This window comes from Bombina bombina, chromosome 2, assembly GCF_027579735.1.
Source record: "Bombina bombina isolate aBomBom1 chromosome 2, aBomBom1.pri, whole genome shotgun sequence".
Taxonomy (NCBI): domain Eukaryota; kingdom Metazoa; phylum Chordata; class Amphibia; order Anura; family Bombinatoridae; genus Bombina; species Bombina bombina.
In genome coordinates, this window is record NC_069500.1 from 901,260,217 (window position 1) to 901,275,857 (window position 15,641).

Here is a 15,641-nt window from a genome sequence, read left to right on the forward strand (position 1 = left end):
ACAGAATTCCAACATTGCAGTACTATGTCTCAAACCATGTCTGCTCAGAATGAAAGTCCCTAGCATAATATATACACCACAATCATATTATATGGAACACACCTGGGCTGGGTGGTGTGTTTTAACCAAAGGGAAGGGATTTGGTCAGCTCCCTATTTTATACAACAACAGAGGAGGGGCCCAAGTTAATATATTCAATAGTGTACCAGCCTAAACTTATTCTAAATTGACCCCAAGTTAGCGACAACACCCTGCCAGCCTACAACAAAACAGGAGCGTCACCTGTATGGCGTGCCCAGACGGAGCAAAGTGTGAAGCAGGAGTCAGAGGTCTGGTGTTCAGACAGTGGCGGTGACTGCGTAACAAGAAAGGACCACTGCCGACAAGTTTGCTGTTCAGAATGCACTCCGGAGGGTCGGGGCTCCGCTCCGGAGCTGTTGTAGGACCTCCCGCAGTGAAAATTTACTTGAGAGGTTGATGCTGCAGCTGGATCCAGCTTGGTGGAGGAGGAGGAGACGGTGACAAAACGATAACAGCCTGAGGGGGTAAGCAAAGTGTGTATCCACTACCACCTGTCACACTCCACCCTGAAAACAGATCTCTCCCATACAAAGGGCGTTGAGGACCAGGCTGAATTGGGGACAGTGTTTTAACCACGCAACTGTGTTCCTCACTTTTGGCGTGAACCGCCATTTTAATTAGCAAAACATTGCGCCCTGCATCTGGATTACATAGCCCCTCAGGGAAACCATATAAGAAGTTTGACTGCAGGAGACAGCCTGAGTAGTTGGAATATTTGCAGGAGAGGGTCAACTGTGCATCAGTGGCTGGCTGACTTGTGCCTTGGGACTGGACATTTCTTGTTAAGTTGATACTGAGGAGAGGTGTTGGGCTGCACACTTTAGGAGTTCCAGAGTTGTTGTGTTTCCCTTCCTGATCATTTAAGTTTTCGCTCCTACAAACCACAGAAGGAGGGCTGAAGCTTGGGGTGGACTCGGATAAGCCTTGATCTGTATTTCCCCTTGCCATTTGAACTATATGTCAGTTATCCCACCAACCACCATGTAATATACTGGGGTGAGGACTGGAATGATTTGTTGTTGAGGACTGGACCTTCTGGGAACCATCTGGGGTTTGTCCAGCGCTTCTCCCTTTCATTTCCTGCTGATCTGATACCAGCAGGTCATATCCACTTCCGTTTTCCCGACTTGGTCCAGTGGTGACAGAAGTCCTGGGGGGAGGTGCTGGGAACCTCAGCCAGCAGCACTTACAAAGAAACTGCTGAAGTCCACCTTCAAGATTACTTGGGACTTTAAGTAGAGACAAGTGCCTCATACCCCCTCTACATACACTGTTCAATATTTGTCAAAGACTGCTTGGGACACCTTTACCCATTTTTGCAGATGTTTGCTTAAACCCACTATGATAGCATAAAAAGACCACGGTTCCCCACCCTGCCGGTGAGAGCATAGTGTGACCGTTGAAGTTTTACAGACGGCATATGTCTTTTTCCTTTTCTATACATGCCTTTTGGTGAACAGAAAGCATTCCCTGAATACACCATATAGAAGGCATAATGTCACAGCAGGCAAAGAGGAAGCAAAAGCCTAATGTATCTATCAAAAGCAGTGTCCGCAACCATTTTCAACCACTTCGTAACCTTAACCCTGGTCTGTCTGATGATGAGAGATCCCTCTCCCCTGACCTGTTGGACGACAGGCCCAGCACTAGACACTCTCCCTCTATCAGACTGCAAAGTGAAGTGCTCACCACCGACTTCATTAAAGGGCCATAATACCCAAATGTTAAACTCTTGAAAGTGATGCAGCATAGCTGTAAAAAGCTGACTAGAAAATATCACCTGAACATCTCTATGTAAAAAAGAAAGATATTTTACCTCAAAAGTTCCTCAGTAGCCACCTCCCATTGTAAAGGATTTCTAAGCAGCATTTTAGTGTGTCTGTCCTGGGACAGCTGAAAGGATGAGCATCATGCACTCTCATGCTATTTCACCAATCAGGTAAAGGAAGCTTACTATGAAATCTCATGAGAGTTAAGTCAAATCTCATGAGATCACAATAAGAGTTCATGACCTCAGCACTGCTGATGCTGATTGGCTGCTGTTCATTTCTTCATTTTTATTTTTATTTTTACCTGCAGCTGGGAGCGGCTGAGTATAACTTTTTACACAGAACTTACTCTGCTGAGCTAAGGAGATTGTGAGGTAAAATATCTTTCTTTTTTACATAGAGATGCTCAGGTGATATTTTCCTGTCATCTTTTTACAGTTATACTGTATCAGTTTCAAGTGATTTAGCATATGAGTATTATGTCCCTTTAAGCAACTGCTAGATAAACAGAGCCAGTCTTCTGCAAAAAGATTCGACAAGCTTGAAGGGTCTTTCAATGATATACGTAAGGACATCTCTACTGTTAATGAGCGCACAGATATTATTGAGCAGAAGCAGGAGGACCTGCTGGTGGACCACACCAATTGGGTGAGCTATACCCAAAACCTCGCTGGCCAAGTATCCTCCTTGGAAGCCAAATTAGCTGACTTGGAGGACCGCACACGGCGGAACAATGTAAGAATAAGAGGTGTCCCTGAGTAAATAAATCCCCAATATCTGGAAAAGTTTGCGCAATCATTGTTTCAAGCCATCCTCGGACCCTCAGGAGGAGAGGAAAGCAGAATTTATCTCATACACAGGGTGGTCAGACCAAATAACCTTTCTATGGACAAGCCTAGAGACACTATAGCACACCTGCATTACTTCTCCTATAAGGAGAAGCTACTGAGGACTCTTCTGCAGCAGCCCACCCTCTCGGGTCAATTTAAGGATGTTACGTTGTTCCCTGACATATCTGCTCATACATTGCAACAGAGGAAATCTTTTGCTGAAGTCACCAGCTCCTTGCCATCTCATCATATCCGGTACCATTGGGGCTTTCCCACAAAGCTGATCATCACTAAAGATGGGACTCAACACACAGCACTCTCCCCTAGACAAGGCCAGGAACTACTAAGGAAGTGGCAACTGGGACCACAGGATATGGAGGACCCTAACCAACACCCACAAGCCAACAATGCATTGAGGCCTGGGGCCCCAGACTGGAACCCAAATCGACAGGAACCTGCCTTTCAGCTGAATCTAGATAACTTTAGGAAGTCCCTGTTGGACTGAGCCTGACCTCTTTAGGGAGTAAGGTCCTCTGGCTTTCAGCCGAACTCTAAAGTTGACTCTAGTATTTATATTCTAGTTAACTGGAACCAGATCAATTTAAATTTGTTTTCCTGATGCTTCCTTTCCTTCTTCGTGGAAAAGGTAAGATGACATGTTACATACAGTTATAGTTTTGAACGATTGTTGTATTTCTGTTCTTTTGGTTTCATCATATATGTTGTCTGTAACAGATATTGTATTGATTTATATTGTTTATTCGCTAATAACCTACTGATAAGCAAGCCAGATGTCACAGGTGTAGGAGCTGTATGACTGTAAGAACTGCAAGACCTAGGTTCTCGCCTTTAACCGTAATATTCATGGCAATGGCAACTCTATACTTGTATGCTGAATGCACATGCACCTTCTAATTCACACTCACCCTGACTCTTCACTAGATCTCCTATACCTCCCTCTCTATATATCGGGGAACAAATACATTTCCTACTATATGTTTGAGGCCAATAGTTGGGGAAGTAGCCTTTTCTGTTGGGGGTCTACTGAGGTGGAACTAGTTCAGCATCAACCAACTGCTGTGTTTATTCAAGCCCCCTACCTATTTCCGCACTCCCTCCCCCTTTTACACCGCACACATGTCTATCCCCCTACGTGTCATCTCATTAATTATGGAAGCACGTTGGGAATAGATGAATGAGGACTGCTTGTGCGACTGCAATAATTGAAATGTACCTTTAGCTCTCAGGGCCACGTTTCATGCATGGATTGTGTTTGAGGGAATGGCTATTGTGTGTGGTAGGTATGAACCTACTCTCTGACTTCATGCCTCTAATTCATTGTCTCCCTATTGGGATTGTCATGCGCACTTCCCCCCTCCTATCCCCAATGTCTCCATGGTAATCCCCTAAGCGGCATATGAAGTGACAGGTAGGGGTTTAAAGAGGGATAGCCTAGGCTTAAACCCAAAGTTTATCATTCCACCACTTTTTGCATTCCCCTCATCTTATATGCCCTTGTGAGTTCTACCCTGTAGAAGTGAAGGGATGAGTGTCTGTATGATGGCTGCGTGTATGCTGTTGGTCACAATCTAATTTAATCTGTTATATTGTTTGGAATAGACACCGGTTGAGGAGGGGAATATTGTATCCTACCTCTTCTCCGCCCCCCACTCCGCCTGTGCGGTAAGGGGCAAACAGATTGCCCTCCGCATTAGTATTTTGGTCAGAGTTCCGCAGTCTCTGCCTAGTCCGAAGAGCCTTAGATTGACTATTCTTATTTTTTATTTTTTGTATATATATATATATATATATATATATATATATATATATATATTTATTTTTTCTCCCTTTAACCCCACTTCCCTTTTCCCCAACTCTTCCCCCCTCTCTCAAAATGAGATTAGGTACACTTAACGTTAAGGGCCTTAACTCCCCCTATAAAAGGAGCCTACTCCGTAGATTTCTTGCCGCACACAAAATTGAGGTAGCTTTCCTTCAAGAGACCCATTGGGTCGAGTCTTGGGCTTCCGCCTTTAAATACAAAGAATACCCAACTTGCCTCTCCTCCACCTTTCACAAAAAGGCAAGGGGAGTTTCTATACTCATCAGCAGACACATTTCTTATGATTCTATATACGTTGAAGCAGACCCCGCGGGGCACTATGTCATTAATGTTTGCCACCTAAACAATGTGTTGTGCACTTTGGTGGCCTTGTACTCACCTAACGCTAACCAAACTAGCTTCCTCCATAAGCTCCTGGGAAGGGTAGAGAAAATTAAACAAGGCCATGTTTTTCATGGGGGGGGGGGTTGTAACCTGGAATCCTTGCAGGGATAGGAAAACACGAAGCGGAATCTCCGCCTCTCAAGGGGAAGAGAATTATTCCAAACATTTTAGGAATTTAATGACTCAATATGCACTACATGATGTCTGGAGAGCACTTCATCCTGATGACACCGACCACACGTTCTTCTCGGCCTCTCATTAGTCCTTTTCAAGACTGGATTACTTCTTCTGCCATTCTTGGCCCCTGGATGAGATCACTGGCACGGTAATCATGCCGTGTGTGTGGTCTGATCATGACGCAGTTCTGGTAGATGTTTCATTCCCACACTTGGAAACTGCAAAGGGTTCTTGGCACCTACCGGAGTATTTGCTCTCTGATGTTCACTTGGCCTCTTGGAATCAAGAGATAGGGAATTTTCTTAGGATCAACAGTATGGGAGACACATCAGATCTAATTCTATGGTCCGCTCTCAAGGCGTACCTGAGAGGACTGTTTATAGGTAAGGCAAATCAGCTTAAAAGTTCTAGGGGCACCTCCCTGGCCCAGCTTTATTGCGAACACATTACACTGAGAGAACAGCTGAAAAAGGATAGATCAAGCTCTCTGATTAGAAGAGTGCAGACTGTCAGAAAGCAGATTGAACTTCTTGAACTTGAAAAAGTTCAACGTAATCTTTACTTATTGAAACAGAAATACTACCACAAGGGAAATAAGGTAGATAGTCTGCTAGCGCATAAATTGCGACAGCGCACCCTTATGAACACAATATCTTAGTTGTGCCTGACACTGCACTAATTGGCTTAAATGAATGTAAATAGATAATAAATAAAATATCATGTGATCAGGGGGCTGTCAGAAGAGGCTTAGATACAAGGTAATCATAGAGGTAAAGTATATTAATATAACCATGTTTTCTGTGCAAAACTGGGAAATGGGTAATAAAGGTATTATCTATCTTTTTAAACAATAAAACATTTTGAGTTGAATGTCCCTTTAATATTCTGTACTGTATTCTAAAGTGTAATACTGATTACCATTACCTTTTAATGTACCTGCCAACACCTACCAACATTGGCCAGATGTTTTCTGGGATGTGGGAGGTTATTGGTGTGTCAGGGTAAAGGTAAATGACATAATATATATATATATATATATATATATATATATATATATACTAATATATATACGTAAATGAAATAATATAAAAAGGATGTGTGTATATATATGAAGCCATCTATTTTATCAGATGTGCTGTAGAATAGAAATTCTGATGTCAGGATTTAACTCAAAACCCCCTACAAGATGAGAGCTGGGTGAATACACATTCATCAGGATTGGAAATCAGCATAGCCTTTTGAAGCACGACCCCTGCGGTGTGAGCACACAGACATTTTCCAAAAGGAACTGACTCAGTGACCATGCTCATTTGATTATATGCAGAGTTTTATGACTCTATGTCATTTGGCCTGCCCAATGTAATACAATCACTTAGAGGAATGTTGGGGAAGTAATTTTAACAGAGAACAGGATACAGGCCCATATATGAATTTCCTCCAAGGGAAATGCCGATCCGTCTGAAGAAATGTGAGAGATACAAACATTCTTCAAAGGAGCTGAAAATTGACAGCTGCCTGTTAAGTGTGTGGCTGATAACATCAGAATACACGTGACACAGACATTGTGTCTGGGGTTAGAATAACATAGAGAAGACACATGGCTTACATTATGATTTCAAAGCAACTGTAATTAGATTTCAAATAAAATATACTAAGGAAATAAATTCAGATATACATAGAAATGATATATATGTTTTGAAAGCATGAATATCTTAGCCTCTGTGTGTTTAAGAACATGAATAGATGTTTATGGACCTGAAGAGAAGTGATCATTAACATTTATTTTTATTTCAGATCTACATAAACAGGATTTATGTATTCAGGAAGAAACACACAGAAATGTCACATACTATATCTGGGTGAATGCAGAATATCAGGAGTTTTAAATACTACCAATCTGGAGATATAAAAATAAGCTGTTATTTGCAAAGAAATGCCAGAATACTGATAAAATTATAATGCATTTTAAGCTAATAACTAGCAGTATTAAATTACCTTAATATAATAAAATGTTAATAATATAACATATTTGGTATCAGAATAATCAGAAAAAATAACCTAATATTAACCATCTGTAATTGGGGTTATATATATTTAATGCAGAGAGTGTAATCTGATTAAATAACCACTTTATGAAAATAATTAAGTTGTTTAAAAAAAAAGTTCAGAAACGCTGTATTGTATTGCTATGTTGTACTGTATGCTGCCACCCGGTGTTGCCACGAGAGAACTACAGCCAGAAAGATTTTTGGCTGTTGGAAATGGGATATCCAGTTATCCAATAGAGGGACAAGGTTTCGAAGGGCCACCCATATTTCACACCAATGATTAAACTATATAGTGGATGCAGAAGGAAGAAGAGGGACACTGGCTGCAAAGTTTTGTAACTGACTGAAACTGTTTTGCGTGGGACACAGTCAAACTATAAAAACAAAGTGGGCCATACTCTCCTATTCCATTGCAATTACACTTATTTTATATGAGGTGTGAAAAATCTTGAAGTTGGATCTCATTTTGGTAACGTATATATATAGAGTATAAGAAAAGGGCTGCTAATTACATGTGATATTTTAAAGTCACTGCAGTTTAAAGATACAGTTTTCTGGGTTTTGTAAGATAAGTCATATGCATAGCCTTTACAGTTAATAGATTTAAAGAGCAGATTATACTTTTAAATCTGTATCTGATTTGCTAAGTAAATCAGCTGTGCAAGTTCTGATATAGTAGGTTAATTCTGTATTAAGATACATTGCAGTTAAATAGCAGAATATATATATATATATATATATATATATATATATATATATATATATATATATATATATATATATATATATATCATCCTATTGTTGAAAGAGCACAGTTTAGAATTGTATTGCTTGGATGTTAAAGGTTTTAGTCCCATTGTATTAAATAAATAAGGCTGAATTGTGAAGGTATATTTTTCTGGGTTTTGTAAGAAGGATAGCATATCTTAAGAGTTGGTTTTAACGCATATAAATTTTGTTTCATTTCCTTTTATTGCGAATAAACTTCAATATGTTTATGGATATTAACTAAATAAAAGAATTCAGATATTTATATTAATTGTATGGTCTAGTAGATGCATGGTTGATTAGGGTTTCAATTTTTAAGGAAAATTATTTTAAGATTGTGTTTATAACCCTGCCATAAACTTATATATTATTTGGATAGCACTACTAAGATTTTCATAAATATACTGACATAATAATTGGAGGCACTTTTCTGAGATTTATTAATATTCCATCATATTTGATATAATATATTTGTAAGTAAATAGAAATTATTATAAAAGAGAAAAAAAAAAAATCATATTTCGATATTAATATTTTGAAGATATAATTTTTTTTGAAAGGTTGAAATATTAATTTTCATATTTCGAGATTGACATTAATATCTTGAAATATTATTAAAGATTAATTTTGAAAAATTAATAAAAATATTAATTTTTCATATTTCAAAATTAATCAAAAATATTGATTTTACATATTTTCAAAGTTAATCAAAAATATAAATTTTTCATATTTCGGAATATTAATTTTTCATATTTCAAAATTAATAATATATTTTTTTTTTTTAAATATAAAATTTTTCCTTCTCTCTTTTTATTGGCAAAAATTGTATTAGCGTTTTAGTTTAACTAAGTACTAAACCAATATAATAATGTCTGTAGCCAGAAGTGACTCATTTAATTCTATACATAGCAATGAAATTGGTCCCATAACCATACCTATTACTAAAGGTCAGGTCCTTAGGAAAGATATCTTAAGTTACCTTAAAGGAAAGTTTAATATTGCGGGTGAATTAAATGATTTTATGGATACGCTTGAAAGTAGGGCTAAAAATATTACCGTTAATAATAATATGTGGAATGAAGAGAATGAATTCTTCCAGGAATTATTAATGATTAATGCAAAGATCCCAAAAAGAGAGAAGAACCACCTTGCTTAGCGTACCCTGAAGGTGGTAAACCTTTCTTCTTAGAAACCGGTTACACAGATGTTAGCATGAGTGCTGTTTTATACCAAAAGCATGATAATTTGAACAAAGCCATTGCTTATGCGAGCAAAAATCTATCCCCAGTAGAAATAAAGTTCAACGATTGCGAAAAAGCCCTCTTATCTACCGTATGGGCTCTACAAAATTTCCGCAGCTATATACAGGGCGAGAAAATTATTGTAGAAACGGCCCACCAGCCTTTGCTATATTTGCAAAGTGAGAGAATAAGAGATGGGAATTTGTCTAATAGCCGCATAACAGCGTGGACTCTTTCCTTGCAAGGCTGGCCATTAGAAATTCGCTACAAGCAGAATAAAAAGAATCCAGTCGCACAAGGGCTTGCTGAGCTCCACGACTGTACTGCTAGAGATCCTGGGGAAGGATTATCAGAAGATGATTTTCTGGAAGAACAATTGCTTTCCCCATATAAAATGTACAATGAGGACCATTGTCAAACATTACCTTGGGTATATGTTGATGGTTGTTCTTACCATGCCACTATTGATAATGAGCGCAGATTAGTCGCTGGCATTGGTATAACTGGGGCAAACAGATTCTCAAATATATCTGTAGGTTTCAACATTGGACCAAGATCCAGTCAAGTTGCAGAACTAACTGCTGTTTTCAAAACCATTGAAATGGCTATTGAACATGGTATTCATGAATTTGTGATCATAACTGACTCAAATTATGTGCGTGACAGTTTTGCTGAATACCTGCCAACTTGGAAAAAAATGGCATGCAGAAAAGCAATAACAAACCAGTCACGCATGGCAAGTTGTTCTGCGAGATTGATAATCTGGTGGTATCCAATGATTTAACCATACACTGGAAAAAGACCAAGGGTCATTCCAGAGTTTTAGGTCCTGATAAGGAAGGCAATGATCTTGCGGATTCATTAGCCAAACAAGGAGCCATAACTGGAGAACTCCTTAATATTGACCACTTAATGGGTGCAATTCAGGTAGAAGCCATTACCAGAAACCAGGCAAAACAACAGAGTGAGCCTAATTTGGTACAATGGAGTCAGGATTCTCCTAGTGAGGACCTGATCACTAGTCAAAAAGAAGACCCCATTGTAGGCATCTTCTATAAACACATAGAAGATCCTGAAAGCAACCCCATCTCAAAAGATGATTGTATTGGCAAGGAAGATCTTAGAATCTTAATAAAATCTAAATCACAATTCAAGTTACAGGATGGTTTGTTAATTAGAACCTCCAAAACTGGCATCCAGCAGTGGGTAGTACCCACCAAGTTTAGAGGTCTAATGCTTCAACATGCCCATGATGCTCCCACATCTGGTCATCGTGGTGCCAAACTCACATATGAAATATTGCGTGATTACGCTTTTTGGCCACACATGTTGAAAGATGTTCAAACCTACTGTCAAGGGTGTTTAATCTGCCCACAGTTCCAACCCACTGCACCAACGCATAGAGCGCCATTGCAGAAAAGGGGGATGGTAATGCCATGGTCAGATATACAAATTGATTTTATTGGTCCAGTAACAAGATCATCAAGAGGTAACAAATACATGTTAACCGTGACATGCCTGTTCACTAAATGGGTAGAATGCATTAGTGCACCTAACAATAGTGCTGAAACATGTGCAGCATTGCTCATCAACCATGTAATTTCCAGATTTGGTTTGCCCCAAAGAATCGAATCAGATCGGGGGACCCACTTCACTAGCGAAGTGATGACAAAAATGTGGAAAATACTAGGGGTTAAAAGAAAGCTCCATATTGCTTATAGAGCTGCCTCAAGTGGGGGTGTAGAGCGTTACAACCAGTCTATTGTTAAAATCCTCAAAAAGTTTGTGAGTGAAACGGGTAAAGATTGGGATGTAAAACTACCTCTAGTCTTAATGGCATTAAGAGCAACTCCAAGTAGTGCTACCAAGATGTCACCTTTTGAACTGATGACTGGTAGAAGAATGGTTCTACCTCAGCATCTGCTGTACTGTACATCAGACCAAAACTTGATAAATGCTGCCAATACACATCAATATGTGGAGAACTTAAGAAAACATCTGCAACATACCTTTGCATTTGCTCAAAGGAATTTAGAAAGAGCCGCAACTGCCACTAAAACCTATTATGATCTCAAAACATCAAAAAAGGAATATGAAATAAATGATAAAGTTTATCTTTATAACTTTGGAAGAGATCAGGTTAGGGAGAAGAAATTTCTTCCCTCATGGAAAGGTCCTTTTGTCATTACCGACAAAATATCTCCAGTGGCCTATAAAATAAGGATCCCCAAAAATGAAAGTTTCATAGATAAATGGGTCCATATCAATCAATTGCGGGCATGTCATCCCAGATCCCAACTACAAGTCATAGAGGGAGAATGAAGTATCATATCCCCAAATGAACTAAAGACATACTGTAGTTCTAAGATGCCTAGCTGATAAACATGAAAGCTCAAAATAACAAACTTTCTACATAAGAGACTGTCTATGTTGTATATGGCCAACATCCTCACCGAGTACCACTGACTTTGATCCAATTCAAAAACATGTGTCCTACATATATTTGAATTTGAAAGGGGGAATTATGTCAGGGTAAAGGTAAATGACATAATATATATATATATATATATATATATACTAATATATATACGTAAATGAAATAATATAAAAAGGATGTGTGTATATATATATGAAGCCATCTATTTTATCAGATGTGCTGTAGAATAGAAATTCTGATGTCAGGATTTAACGCAAAACCCCCTACAAGATGAGAGCTGGGTGAATACACATTCATCAGGATTGGAAATCAGCATAGCCTTTTGAAGCACGACCCCTGCGGTGTGAGCACACAGACATTTTCCAAAAGGAACTGACTCAGTGACCATGCTCATTTGATTATATGCAGAGTTTTATGACTCTATGTCATTTGGCCTGCCCAATGTAATACAATCACTTAGAGGAATGTTGGGGAAGTAATTTTAACAGAGAACAGGATACAGGCCCATATATGAATTTCCTCCAAGGGAAATGCCGATCCGTCTGAAGAAATGTGAGAGATACAAACATTCTTCAAAGGAGCTGAAAATTGACAGCTGCCTGTTAAGTGTGTGGCTGATAACATCAGAATACACGTGACACAGACATTGTGTCTGGGGTTAGAATAACATAGAGAAGACACATGGCTTACATTATGATTTCAAAGCAACTGTAATTAGATTTCAAATAAAATATACTAAGGAAATAAATTCAGATATACATAGAAATGATATATATGTTTTGAAAGCATGAATATCTTAGCCTCTGTGTGTTTAAGAACATGAATAGATGTTTATGGACCTGAAGAGAAGTGATCATTAACATTTATTTTTATTTCAGATCTACATAAACAGGATTTATGTATTCAGGAAGAAACACACAGAAATGTCACATACTATATCTGGGTGAATGCAGAATATCAGGAGTTTTAAATACTACCAATCTGGAGATATAAAAATAAGCTGTTATTTGCAAAGAAATGCCAGAATACTGATAAAATTATAATGCATTTTAAGCTAATAACTAGCAGTATTAAATTACCTTAATATAATAAAATGTTAATAATATAACATATTTGGTATCAGAATAATCAGAAAAAATAACCTAATATTAACCATCTGTAATTGGGGTTATATATATTTAATGCAGAGAGTGTAATCTGATTAAATAACCACTTTATGAAAATAATTAAGTTGTTTAAAAAAAAAGTTCAGAAACGCTGTATTGTATTGCTATGTTGTACTGTATGCTGCCACCCGGTGTTGCCACGAGAGAACTACAGCCAGAAAGATTTTTGGCTGTTGGAAATGGGATATCCAGTTATCCAATAGAGGGACAAGGTTTCGAAGGGCCACCCATATTTCACACCAATGATTAAACTATATAGTGGATGCAGAAGGAAGAAGAGGGACACTGGCTGCAAAGTTTTGTAACTGACTGAAACTGTTTTGCGTGGGACACAGTCAAACTATAAAAACAAAGTGGGCCATACTCTCCTATTCCATTGCAATTACACTTATTTTATATGAGGTGTGAAAAATCTTGAAGTTGGATCTCATTTTGGTAACGTATATATATAGAGTATAAGAAAAGGGCTGCTAATTACATGTGATATTTTAAAGTCACTGCAGTTTAAAGATACAGTTTTCTGGGTTTTGTAAGATAAGTCATATGCATAGCCTTTACAGTTAATAGATTTAAAGAGCAGATTATACTTTTAAATCTGTATCTGATTTGCTAAGTAAATCAGCTGTGCAAGTTCTGATATTGTAGGTTAATTCTGTATTAAGATAAATTGCAGTTAAATAGCAGAATATATATATATATCATCCTATTGTTGAAAGAGCACAGTTTAGAATTGTATTGCTTGGATGTTAAAGGTTTTAGTCCCATTGTATTAAATAAATAAGGCTGAATTGTGAAGGTATATTTTTCTGGGTTTTGTAAGAAGGATAGCATATCTTAAGAGTTGGTTTTAACGCATATAAATTTTGTTTCATTTCCTTTTATTGCGAATATACTTCAATATGTTTATGGATATTAACTAAATAAAAGAATTCAGATATTTATATTAATTGTATGGTCTAGTAGATGCATGGTTGATTAGGGTTTCAATTTTTAAGGAAAATTATTTTAAGATTGTGTTTATAACCCTGCCATAAACTTATATATTATTTGGATAGCACTACTAAGATTTTCATAAATATACTGACATGTGGTTGCACATATATGCCTCTTGTAATTGGCTCACCTGATGTGTTCAGCTGGCTTTGCTGCTCCAGAGCCTATTCTTCAACAAGAATGAAGCCTTATCGACAATAGAAGTAATTTGAAAACTAGTTTAAAATTCAACTTTGACTCTACTATACCTTTAAGTTAGTGCATAATTTCCATTGATTGATATAAATGTTTGATTGAAATGTCCCTTTACAAAGATAGATTATAGATAGATAGATAGATAGATAGATAGATAGATAGATGATAGATAGAATAAAGAACGATCAAAAAGGTTAGTTCCAAACACTATAAAGTACAATTTTTAGGCATACCCTTACCAGTTTGCATTATCTGTAAAGCCCTTAATATACATTGACTAGGTGGGGGGATGAGTTAATTTCTTCAATATAACATAAGTATTTGCTATTAAATGAATGTATGAAGCACATTATATTATCCGTACCTCTAGCTCTTTCTCATGTTTTAGATATACTTGGATTAAAACAACTTGCAACCACAAAACGTTTCTGTAGTCTTGCAATGAATTAACATATCAGCCAAGTGTAAAAACTTTCTGAAAACATTAACAGAACATTTGGTCCAACTGTTTTTCAGTAGCCAAACTTCCCTCCACAATCTACCTTATATGGAGTTGCCAATCCAGATTTACTGGAGCAGATTAGGCTCGCCACTGTCATTGTGTTAGCAAAAACTGCCTTGTTTTGCTGTATTTTATCTTATCATGTCTGTTTAGGCAATTTATGGACATATTTGTATCAGTACTGTGAAGTATGCAGTGTACTTCCAATTTTCAGAATTCAGATTTTTTTCTTAGTAAAAGTACAACAAAATAAATAATGAAACTATATTGCAAATGTTTTTTTTTATATACTAGGCATAATTAAACAGTTTATATTAAAATCTCAGTGTTTTTTAGACTGTTGTTCAACTGACAGGGTAGCAAGTTTATATATACACTAAAAAGACAAACAAGATTTTCTTATATTGTCTCAACATTGTTTTTGTTTAATTTATAGTTTAATTTTTTTTTTTGTATTGTCTATCACTTAAAATCCAAGAATCTGTACTCTGCCAAAAGGCACATTGCAATGTGATATGTATTGAAAAAAAAATCTTATATCTCTTTAAACATCTAAGGACAAAGTGAAATTGGCAAAAATAAATAAATAATAAAAGAAAAAGAACTGTTTAAATAAGGTATTATGTTTCTTTAAATATAACCAAATATTTTGAAATGTCATAATTTATTTTATAGCTCTAAAAATAACAAAATATATTATTATTGGTTTGGTTTCTTAATATTTTTAATTAAAAAGGGATTGAAACCTTTAACTAACATTTTAAAGATTAAATAATTTGTAACATCAGCCTAATATAGGTATCAATATAAATACATTTGTGGTTTGATATTTTACCATGGTGAGTAACAACAAGCGTATAATATTTGAGAAATGACTATATAAAATGTGTAAAACCATCCATCGTCTCAGTTACAATGACTGATGTTTCAACATCTGAAATAGTAATTACTGAATTTACACCTGTTTCTGTAATTGTATTTTGCTGATAATGATTTGGTTCTGTGCACTGTCACAATGATGAAGACATATGTACTAGGGAACTTGATTATCTAGAGGTTGCACTTATCTTCAGCCTTTCAGTCACATGTCACACAAACCCAACCTACATGGTATCCTGGCCTTGTGTAAAGAGATTTTAGACAGCTGGATGATAGCACATGTGCAGATGCTGTTTATGGTCCTATAGCTAATGGTAGAAATGGGACC